Here is a 9844-nt window from a genome sequence, read left to right on the forward strand (position 1 = left end):
GATTGGCATTTTCTTGTAAAATTAAACCTGCATTTATCAGATGATCCAGCAGTTGCATACATAGACCTTTATTTAATAGAAATGAAGACGTGTTCTCACAAAAACCTATAAACAGATTTTCTTTTTTTTTTTTAACGTCTTTATTGGGGTATAATTGCTTTACAATGGTGTGTTAGTTTCTGCTTTATAACAAAGTGAATCAGTTATACATATACAGATGTTCCCATATCTCTTCCCTCTTGCATCTTCCTCCCTCCCACCCTCCCTATCCCACCCCTCCAGGCGGTCACAAAGCACTGAGCTGATATCCCTGTGCTATGCGGCTGCTTCCCACTAGCTATCTACCTTATGTTTTGTAGTGTATATATGTCCATGCCTCTCTCTCGCTTTGTCACAGCTCACCCTTCCTCCTCCCCATATCCTCAAGTCTGTTCTCCAGTAGGTCTGTGTCTTTATTCCTGTCTTACCCCTAGGTTCTTCATGACATTTTTTTTTTCTTTTCATAGCAGCTTTATTTGTAATAGCCATAATATGGGAAGAACCAAAATGTCCTTCAGTGGGTGAATAGTTAAACTGGTATCTCTTTACCATAGAGCATCACTCAGCAATAAAAAGAAATAAAGTAGTAAATGGAACATCACTCAGTAATAAAAATTCAAACAACTTGCATGGATTGCAAGGGAATTATGCTGACTGAAAAAGACAGTCCTAGAAAGTTACAGACCCTGTAATTCCATTTGTATAGCATTCTTGAAGGACAGAATTATAGGGACAGAGGACAGATTGGTGGTGCCAGGAGTCAGGGATGGTAGTGGGAGGAAAGTGGGTGTGGTTATAAAAGGACCACATGTGAGATTTTGTGGAGATGGAGATGTTTATTATTTTGACTGTGGTAGTAGATACATGATCTTACTTAGGATAAAATTGCATAGTACTAGATACACACAGATATACACATACAAATGGGTCATATGATGTGTATTGGGGAGATCTGAATAAGTGTGGAGTGTATCAAGGTCAATTTCCTGTTCTAATATCCCACTATAGTTTTGCAAGATGTTACCACTGGGAGAAACTGAGTAAAGGGTACACAGGATCTTTCTGTTATTTCTTACAACAACGTGTGAATAAATGTTTATCACAAAATGAAAATTTTAATTTAAAAAGTCTCCTGTGACCTCACATCACCTTAGGCCCAACTTTTTCACACTCATTTAGGAAACATCTGTTGGTCCTTACTCATGAGTAGGAAACATGCTAGGAGTTTGGGACACAAAGGAGCATTACATGATGAGCTCTATAAAGAGATGATTACAGAATTGGGATCGGATATGATGATAAAGGCACACAGAGAGTGCTCTGGGAGGACAAAGAGGGACATTGAGCTTGACTGAGAGGACGTCTGGTGACAGGGATAGGAGGTGGGCTTCCACAGCAGGTGCCTTCTGTATCGGTTATCTATTGCTGAATAACAAACTACCCCAAAACTTAGAAGTTTAAAACAACACACATTACCTCATGGTTTCTGTACTGTCAGGAGCACAGGTGCATCTTAGCTGAATCTTCTGCTTCAGGATGTCCTGTCAGCTGCAGCCAAGCTGGGCCATGTTCATCTTAATGCTCGCCTGGGGAAGGAGCTGCTTCCAAGGTCACATGGTTGTTGGCAGGATCCAGTTCCTTGCAGGCTGTTGGACCAAGAACCTTAATTCTTTGCCACATGGGCCTCTGCAACGTGGCAGCTTGCTTCATCGAAATGTGCAAGATTGGGTCACAGTCTTTGCAATCAAGTCATAGAAGTGAGGGCCCATCATCTTTTCCATCTTCTGTTAATTAGAAGCAAGTTATTAGGTTCAGCCCACACTTTGAGGATGAATACCAGGGTGCAAGATTGTTGAAGGCCTTCTCTGAGCTGATCCTGCCCCCACCTTCTAAGGCAGAGTTTGGAAGGCCATGAAGGAACTGGAGCAGTTGTGTCCCAGACAATGGGAACACCGCATGGTCAGGGGGAAGCTTTGCTGGGGGCGTGGGAGGTGGAAGCAGCCTAGGGCTTGGCATGCCAGGCCCAAGGAGTGGAGGGGAGATGTAAGAGGTAAGAAATGGTCCTGGAGACCTGGCCAGTGCGGGGACAGGGGCCCTTGCCATCCCAGGCTGAGGGTTTGGACTTCATCAGCATGAATGAAGTGCTAGAGTAACAAAACACCGTAGCTGCAGCTTGAGACCATTCTAGCCTTTTTCTAATGACCCTCATGCTGCATCTGAGACAGATCCTGTGGTGTCGTGTGAACAAAACAGCCTCTGAACGTGGGTGAGAGCAAGTCCAAAGGGTGGGAAGGGAAGAGTTGCCAGCAAACCCGTCAGGCCAGCAGTGTGCCGTGAAGGCCATAAGGTCGAGGGCATTGTAGGTCACTAAGCAAAGGCCAGAGAACGTCTGAGAGCGTGTGGGGTCACAGGTGAGTCTGCGGAGCCTGGTGGGCTTTGCTGGGATGCCTGTCCTTAGCTTAACGCCAAACAAATTTCTCCCCTTGTTAGCTGGAGGGTGGCAAGTCGTTTCAGATTCCCGCTCACACTGAATGTTCCATTTACACCAAACTCCTCACTATGACCCAAACATAACATGGGCTGTGTGGCATGTGGGACTCTGTCATGTGCACACCCTTTGCTGGCACGCTTGGCTTGCTCTGTGAATCTACCTATGTCTGGGGACACAAGTGATGTGTGAGGGCTCCTGGGCAACACAAACCTTCAGATATCCTTGTGCTAAGGCTTCTCTCTAGCTCAGATGTGCTTCCCCCCTATACTGAGATGCCCTGGGGGCTTGGCTGGTATCCATCCATCTCTGTAACTCTGGATGTGGTGCATGTCGAGTGCAGGGTAAAGCTGATTACATGGAGGACATAAAAGAGAAAAAAGGGATCAGAGAAGGACATAAGGTAAGCAGAAAAAAAAAAAGAAAGGCAGAAAAACAGAGCAGGCAGGAAGGAAGAAAGGAGGAAGGGAGGGAGGGAAGGAGGAAAACCTGCTCTCCATATTAGCCATCTCCACAGGACCAGCACTGGGCTGGGCACTTCTTGGTTCTTAATGCATATGAAATGACAATATTAAATCCAAAATCAGATCTTCCTTGTTTGCCTTGATGAATTGCACAACTGGTCAACCCTACGGAGATCAACCTCACAGTAATGTTAGGGGTAGGGGATTAATTCACTGAATAGAAACACCCAAGTTGTAAACACTACAGCAGAGACTGCAACACTTTGGCAGCCACAGGATACACAAAGATAATTTAATTAAAGTCATCTGATATCTTCAACATCTTTCTGTACTATGTCATTTTTAATGACCTCTGGGGGTTCCATCACTACAGATGTATCAAAGCTTTTTCAACAAATCTCTTATTTTTGGACTTTTACTTATCCCTCCATTATTTATCTATTCTACTATTGATAGATGTTTGTCCAGATATTACTAACATATAATATCTTTGCCAGGTTAAGAAGAGGAAGATAACTCATTGGTGTTTTTTCTTTTTTTCCCAAGTTTATTGAGATATAATTGACATATAACATTGTGTAAGTTTAAGGTGTACAAAGTGTTGATTTGATACACATATATTACACAATGATTACCATGGTAGCAGTAGCCTTAGCTAACACTTGCATTATGTCACACAATTACTATTTCTTTTTTGTAGTGAGAACATTTAAGGTCAACTCTCTTAGCCCCTTTTGCGTATATAATACATAACTTATTGTTCTAATCTGCATTTTTGCTTATGAAATGTTTCATTTATTTGCCCAATTCCAAAAGTGTCTGGGTGTTCAGCTTTCTAATCTATATATGTTTAGAGTATGTATGCTTTTCATACAGAGTGATAAATATCATTCGTTTTTTACATTTGCCTATCTGGTTTATATGTGTTTAATCTACACATTTAATTTACTCATTTACTGTGTTTTGAGTGGGAAGAGAGAAGTCAGAACCATTATTCTTTAACCTCATTGTCTCTGCCTTGGATGTTCTGTTTAGAGTGCCCCTTCATCTGAAATATATCTGCAGACTCATCTGTCTTTTCTTTCATTACTTTTATGTTTATTAAAAATAAGTCTTTCGTTCATCTGCAGTTTATCCATATGGTATAAGGTCTTCAATATTTTTTCCAAATGGTTAGCAAATTTTCCCAATTCCCCTTCTTAAATAAAAAAAAAAGTTTTTAAAATGCTTTTCTTCTCCTATGTTAAATTCCTTTGTATATATTTGGATCTGTTCCTGGAATTTATGTCCTATTCTATTCATCTATCCATTCCTTAGTCTATGTCACTGTTTTAAATTACTGTAGTTTTCAAATATGATTCTGCTCTTGTGTGCTAAGCAGCCCCTTGTTTCATTACTTCAATAAAATGTATTAGCTGCTCTCAAGGACTTTTTTTTCTCCAGGTAAAATTTAAGGTAAAAGAAACCACTGTGGAAGCTGTTTTCTAGCACACTCCTGTTCTGCTCTGCACATCTGTGCATACCTGCTGCCATCTTGCACAGCTGTCACTCTGTCAATAATGGGTGCAAATGGCAGGCCCAGCCTTCCCTTTGAGGTGTGTGCTTCCCTTCCTCACCCGACAGAGCTGAAATAGCATGAAGGAAGGAAGAGCAGACTCTGCTTCAGTCACCAAGTGCAACACCTGGCTTGGGAACCTGCTTAGAGCTCAGCCACAGCCTAGCAGGCAGCCCACAGGAGTTCTCGCGAGCAGAGAGCTAACAATGGCCAGGTGCTAGCAATTTCCTTAGAATGCCATTCCCAGAGCGGGGGATGTCCAAGGGTCTGCTGGAAGGCCTCTCTGTGAGGATTCGTCAGGATTCCTTCCAGGTCTGAGTACAGGAAATTGAGCTCTTTGGGCCAGGAGCCAGGTTAAACAGGACAGCCTCAAGATGCTCTGCAAGGCAGATGCTGATGAGGTGAAGGTAGGAGGCGTCCCCTCCACTCCCTCCCACAGGCCTCTGGTGCTTAAAGGGCAGGTGGACACCCTTCCTCCTCAGGCTAAAATGGTGATGACCATTTTAGCACCAAGCGCAGATAAGCAGCAGGGCAACCTCACTGGTGAGCCACCCGGTGGTTGCATAGGCCCTGCACACAGAAGGGCCATACCTGGCTGAATGCTCTGCTGTCACCATCTTGAAATTCTTATTAATTTGGAGCAAGAGGCCCCACTCCCTCATTTTGCACTGGGCCCACAAATTATGTAGTTGGTTCTAATAAGCAGTTTAGGAGAAAGTAGGATCTTTAGTTCTAGTCAACTGGCTTGGAGCCTTCTCAAGTTCAAGCCCACAGCAGCTGGAGAGCATCATCAAATTATTCTTCCCTTTTTCTCTCTGGCATCTGAGTGCTCTCATTTCTTCTTAATTTTCCTCTCGCTATATTCCTTTAATTTAGTAATGATCTGCTGGGCTCTCCTTCCACCCATGTGTGCACACCCAGCACACGCCTTCCGAACATATGTGAGCCCGAGTGCTTGAGACAGAGCCTTCACTGGGAAATGCTTTCTCAGCCGCCACAGAGAACTCCCGAGCTAATAATGTCTTTCCCAAAAGCTCTTGAAAATGAATATGGATTTCAAGAGATAGATCAAGAACACAGTGTTATCTTAGGGAAATGTCATGTGGAGAAGTCAAGGTGATGACTTGTCCAAGAAACAACCAAGAAGGCTGAACACGGGCCAGCTGTGGTCCAGACACACTGAGGGAGAGTGGTCTTGGATGACACCCCCAAGATGACAGACCTGAGAATAAATGGGGAGGGGTGGGCATGAATGGCTGAGGATGACACTTACCAGTTAGAAGAGACTGAGATGGATATTAAGAAGGAGGCAGTGACAATCTGACTCCGAAGGACATGCTATTTGCCAACCAGCACCCCCAAGCAGAAATAGAAATGGTTGAAGGTAAGTGCTAGACCTGAAATGCTACTGAGATTTGGGGGTCAAGCATGGTGGCAAGCAGGAGAAGAGGAAAATAATTTAAGGAAGAAAAGCACTGAAAGTCTAAGAGAATATTGTTTCCCAGCATCAGCTTACAAGCAGAAACACACACAGGGGGCCTCTCCAGCCTTCTTACTGCACATTGGCCCCTCTGCATGGCTTTCCTGAACATTGCTGTCTGGAAAAGAAGGAGAGGAAAGTTCATTTCCCAAGCTCCAGCCTTGCCAGGAGTCTCTAGTTTTACTTCCATCAGTGTGTACTGATGGATTTTGAAAGGGAGGAGGTGGATCATAAATAAAACGCAGCCCGGAGCTGAGCCATAATCAGCTGCAGCTGCTGCTGGGATGGAGCCCTGACAGGCAAATTGCATCATGATGAAGCATTCTGAGATATGACACATTCTGTTTCCAGCATGGGTGTGGGGAGGGAACAGTCTATTATTAGGAGTAGCCCTGAGACATGAGTGTGCAGAATTCACTGCTCTGGATTAAAACCACATTTGCAGGGAACAAACTACAGAGATGTGTTCAGACTTTCCCCAAGCTTGCAGGAAGGGGACTTTGGACCATACATTTGCAAATTCCTTTATAATGTAATTAGGTTTCTATATTTTTCATCTAAATCTAAAAACTGATGCCTTCTTTATGAGAAAGTGTTTATTAGATCACCAGAAAATATCCTAGAGCAGAGGCTGTTTAAATAGAACAACTAAGGTACCGAGGAAAAGTGGGCACTCTGACCATGATCAGGGTCCTGGGGATGCACTTGGCTCAAGGCTGGACTTGGAGTGGGAAAATCTCTCTGATCATGTTTCTAGAGGTTTACACACTCTCCTTATTTTGATAAAGAGAATTATAAATCTCATTGCTTTGTATATCTAATACTTTCAATTGAAATAATTCCTTTCCAGATATAGAGAGAGGAAAATAAGTGTAACACAGTGTTAACATGAAGCTGCAGTCCAAAAAGAAAGGATGTTAATGCCTACATTTCTTTTTCTTTTAAAACCACTTTAGTGAGGTATAGTTGCACCATTTTCATTCCTACCAACAGTGTACAAGTGTTCCCTTTTCTCCACATCTTCACCAACACTTTATTTTTTAAATATAGTCATCCTAATAGGTATGATGTACTATGTCAGTGTGATTTTGATTTGCATTTCCCTGATGATTAGTGATGTTGAGCATCTTTTCGTGTACTTTTTGGCCATTTGTATGTCTTCTTTGGAAAAGTGTCCATTTAGGTCCTTTGCCCATTTTTAAATTGGATTATTTGTTATATTACTATTGAGCTGTAGGAACCCTTATATAGTTTGGATATTAACCCCTTAGCAGATATATAGTTTGCAAATATTTTCTCACTGTTCTGTACATAGCCTTTTTATTTTGTTGCTTGTTTCCTTTAATGTTCAGAAGCTTTACTTTGATGTAGTCCCACTTATTTATTTCTGCTGTTGTTGCCTGTGTTTTTGGTGTCATATCCAAAAATTCATTACCAAGACCAATATCCAGGAGATTTTCCCCTGTGTTTTCTTCCAGGAGTTTTATGGTTTCATGTCTTATGTTTATTTTTAATCCATTTTGAGTTAATTATTTTGAATTAATTCTTATTGGAGTATAGTTGCTTTACAATGTTGTGTTAGTTTCTACTGTACAGCAAAATGAATCAACTATACATATACATATATTCCCTCTTTATGGATTTCCTTCCCATTAAAGTCACCACAGTGCATTAGGTAGAGTTCCCTGTGCCATACAGTATGTTCTCATTAGTTGCCTATCTTATACATAGTATCAATAGTGTATATGTGTCAATCCCAATCTCCCAATTCCTCACCCCCTGCCCACTGTTTCCCCTTGGTATCCATACATTTGTTCTCTATGTCTGAATCTCTATTTGTTTTTAATTTTTTTAACATCTTTATTGGAGTATAATTGCTTTACAATGTTGTGTTAGTTTCAGCTGTACAACGAAGTGAATCAGCTATATGTATACATATATCCCCATGTCCCCTCCCTCTTGTGTCTCCCACCCACCCTCCGTATCCCACCCCTCTAGGTGGTCACAAAGCATCAAGTTGATCTCCCTGTGTTATGTAGCTTCTTCCCACTAGCTATCTATTTTATATTTGGTAGTGTATATATGTCAATGCTACTCTCTCACTTCATCCAAGCTTATCCTTCCCCCTCCCTGTGTCCTCAAGTCCATTCTCTACATCTAAGTCTTTATTCCTGTCCTGTCCCTAGGTTCATCAGAACCTTTTTTTTTTTTTTAGATTCCATATATATCTGTTAGCATATGGTATTAGATGGTATTTGTTTTTCTCCTTCTGACCTACTTCACTCTGTATGACACACTCTAGGTCCATCCACATCACTACAAATAACTCAATTTCATTTCTTTGTATGGCTCAGTAATATTACATTGTATATATGTGCCATATCTTCTTTATCCATTCATCTGTTGATGGACACCTAGGTTGCTTCCATGTCCTGGCTATTGTAAACAGTGCTGTAGTAAACATTGTGGTATATGACTCTTTTTGAATTATGGTCTTCTCAGGGTATATGCCCAGTAGTGGGGTTGCTGGGTCATATGGTAGTTCTATTTTTAGTTTTTAAGGAACCTCCATACTATTCTCCATAGTAGCTGTATCAATTTACATTCCCACCAAAAGTGCAAGAGGGTTCCCTTTTCTCCACATCCTCTCCAGCATTTATTGTTTGTAGATTTTTTGATGATGGCCATTCTGACCGTTGTGAGGGTGGATACCTCATTGTAATTTTGATTTGCATTTCTCTAATGATTAGGGATGTTGAGCATCCTTTCATGTTTTTGTTGGCAATCTGTATATCTTCTTTGGAGAAATGTCTATTTAGATCTTCTGCCCATTTTTGGATTGGGTTGTTTGTTTTTTGATATTGAACTGCATGAGCTGCTTGTATATTTTGGAGATTAATCTTTGTCACTTGCTTCATTTGCAAATATTTTCTCCCATTCTGAGGGTTGTCTTCTTGTCTTGTTTATGGTTCCCTTTGCTGTGCAAAAGCTTTTACGTCTCATTAGGTCCCATTTGTTTATTTTTGTTTTTATTTCCATTACTCTAGGAGGTGGGTCAAAAAGGATCTTGCCGTGATTTGTGTCAAAGAGTGTTCGTCCTATGTTTTCCTCTAAGAGTTTTATAGTGTCTGACCTTACATTTAGGTCTTTAATCCATTTTGAGTTTATTTTTGTGTATGGTGTTAGGAAGTGTTCTAATTTCATTCTTTCATATGTAGCTGTCCAGTTTTCCCAGCACCACTTATTGAAGAGGCTGTCTTTTCTCCATTGTATATTGTTGCCTCCTTTATCAAAGATAAGGTGACCATATGTGCCTGACTTTATCTCTGGGCTTTCTATCCTGTTCCATTGATCTATACTTCAGTTTTTGTGCCAGTACCATACTGTCTTGATTACTGTAGTTTTGTAGTATAGTCTGAAGTCAGAGAGCCTGATTGCTCCAGTTTTGTTTTTCTTTCTTAAGATTGCTTTCACTATTCAGGGTCTTTTGTGTTTCCATACAAATTGTGAAATTTTTTGTTCTAGTTCTGTGAAAAATGCCATTGGTAGTTTGATAGATATTGCATTGAATCTGTAGATTTCTTTGGGTAGTATAGTCATTTTCACAGTACTGATTCTTCCAATCCAAGAATATGTCATATCTCTCCATCTGTTTGTATCATCTTTAATTTCTTTCATCAGTGTCATAGTTTTCTGCATACAGGTCTTTTGTCTCCTTAGGTAGGTTTATTCTTAGGTATTTTATTATTTTTGTTGCAATGGTAAATGGGAGTGTTTCCTTAATTTCTCTTTCAGATTTTTCATCCTTAGTGTATAGG

The sequence above is a fragment of the Tursiops truncatus genome, chromosome 6 (genome assembly GCF_011762595.2).
Source record: "Tursiops truncatus isolate mTurTru1 chromosome 6, mTurTru1.mat.Y, whole genome shotgun sequence".
Classification (NCBI taxonomy): domain Eukaryota; kingdom Metazoa; phylum Chordata; class Mammalia; order Artiodactyla; family Delphinidae; genus Tursiops; species Tursiops truncatus.